Raw genomic sequence first — 2,634 nt, 5'->3', positions numbered from 1 at the left:
TCACAGTGGGCATGGGAAAAATCAAAGATGAATTCCACCCATTCTTTTCCTAATATAACAAAGCATCTAAAATCAGGGTTGATTAGTACTAGCCTGAAAAGTCTTAACAACTTTTGATATAAAATTCTATCAAATCACACGTCTCTGTGATTACAAAGTATGACTTTCTGTGATCTTTTTGTTCTTCCTTTTTCTTCTTCCTGCAGTAACTTTGGTTTTCTGTTTCCTGTTAGAACGAAGACTGGGCAAACTTCTGAAGCTGGGGAAGGAGACAAAGAAGAATGGGTTGCCGGCTACACACACAGTTCCAGCTCCTTCTCAAAGCTTGGGTTAGCATCCTCTTACTGCAGGCTCTATAGCTGCAATGTTTAGTGAGTTGAGAGAAGATATGTTTTAAAGTTTGGACTTTTTCGGATTTTGTAATATTTGTATTGTGTAGGAAGCTATCTTGAGGGATTACTTTAATAGAGTTCATATGTCTATCCATATACCCTAAAGGTAACTTCACAAGACATCACAGTGTTTTTGGTACACCTACATTTATTTCTTACTTTCTGAATTTTGTTATTATTATTACTTCAATTTGAGACAGATGTCAACACTTGGTCCTCCAGTGCACTACATTTTTAGTTGTGACTTCTCACATAAGGGCAAATGTAGAATTTTCCATTGTGGCATCCATTAGTGTTTAAATATTTCAATTTTCATTTTCTTCATATTGGGAATATCCAACATAAATTCTCCTCTATATAAAGAAACTCAAGACTCTTAAGAGTTTCCAGACACCAATGCCTATTCAGCTTGTGTTTCTGAATGTGAAGTTACCTGTCTAAGACTATCCCATCCTGTCCTCACAACTGTCACACAGGCTTAACTCAGTTAGTCTCGTCACTCCTGCCTCTGTTTGTCTGGGTCCAGTTTTTACCCCGTGTTGTTTATAACTGGGACAACCCATGGGGACCTTGACTTCTGCTTTCTAAGCTGCCCTTCATTGGCCTTTAGGAAGCGGTAAGGCTAGTCTGACCTTTCTCTTCTAAAAACAAAACAAAAAAAAGTGTGAAATTGCCCTTCCTAACAGGTACATGAACATTAGCCTGCCACAGGTAACTTGTAGCAATGGAAATGACAGAACTTCTCCTGCTTTCAGAATCAGGCACTTCCTGATGCACTGGACAAGGGTAGAAATGAGTTCTCCAGATGTGGTCAGCCTCGCTGAGGTATTAGCATTTTGATTAATTACTTTTGCCCCATGACAGGTAAATTCTGTTGTTTTCTTCTTTCTCGAAGGTTCTAATCTCCACTGAGTTAGCCATAGCCATAGAAAATGAAAACACAGCTGCTGTAAGCCTGAATGTTATTACATAGTAAATGGTGGAACATTGTAAATGCATAAACCAAAACTGACTGAAAGTATCTTAAACCACAGTACCACTGTTTTTCTTGTCATTTACACCTTAGACAATATTATTTATTTCCTTTTATTTTGTTCTCTTTTCTCCCATAAAGCAATACTTTATAAACTGAAAGTCCAGTTTAGGCAGAGCACATAGAGACAGTATAGACAGTAATCTTCATCAAATATAATGTTGGCTGTCTGTGGTGGTGTTCACCAGGCCTTTGAAGGCAGAGACTGGAGCGTTTTTGAGTTCAAGACAAGCCTAATATGCAAACTGAATTCTTGTCTCTACATAAATTAATGATATGACAAGTAAAAGACTGATGGACAAGCAAAGTTGTAGAGAGGAGCGGCGGGCTGCGTTCCTGCCACCTGGCTCCCAGCCACCTGGCTAGCTTATGCCACGAAATAACAACACACAAATTGTATTCTTTTAAACACTGCTTGGCCCATTAGTTTCAGCCTCTTATTGGCTAATTCTCACATCTTGCTTTAACCCATATTTAGTAATCTGTGAAGCACCACAAAGTGGTGGCTTACCAGGGAAAGATCTTAACCTGCATCCATCTCGGAGAGGAGAGCTATGGCGACTGCCTCACTTCCCTTCTTCCCAGCATTCTGTTCTGTCTACTCCACCTATCTAAATTCTGCCCTATCAGGCCAAGCAGTTTTCTTTATTAATTAACTAATGAAAGCAACAGATAAAGGACACTCCCACATCACAAAGTGACCCAACAATAGAGAATAGTTCCATTTCAACCTCGTTTTTTGACTAGAAGGAACAATTTTAGTAAGACCTGAATATATTATTTTGAAGCAGCTTTTAAAATGGTAGAACAGATGGCTCTGATTATCTCCCAAGGAAGGGAAGGCTTGGAGAGCTTTTGTTTCTTGTTTAACAGTTTGGCATTGATTGTACACAGTTGAGGTTTGAATACTCTGGTTTATAAATTCACAATTGCAGGCTAACAGTTCCTTCTCATGGTTGACCCAACTTCCACGCCAAGTCCTGGAATTCATGCTCTCTGTCCCTGGCTTACACTATATTTCCCAGCAGTTCATGTCCCAGTGCGTCTCTGAACCTGGATTTCTGAGAAGTGACATTATGAGGCTCTTACATATTTCTCTCAATGTGAACCGCTCCTTTTAATCCTGCTCCCTGTCCACCTCTGTTCACTACAGGAACATTTTAGAGATTGCAAATATTTTCTGTGGATTGGCTGAGCTGATTCTCTGAA

Source organism: Microtus ochrogaster, linkage group LG5 (genome assembly GCF_000317375.1).
Source record: "Microtus ochrogaster isolate Prairie Vole_2 linkage group LG5, MicOch1.0, whole genome shotgun sequence".
NCBI classification, from domain to species: domain Eukaryota; kingdom Metazoa; phylum Chordata; class Mammalia; order Rodentia; family Cricetidae; genus Microtus; species Microtus ochrogaster.
The sequence above is the reverse complement of the archived record's forward strand: the minus strand, read 5'-3'. Positions refer to the sequence as shown.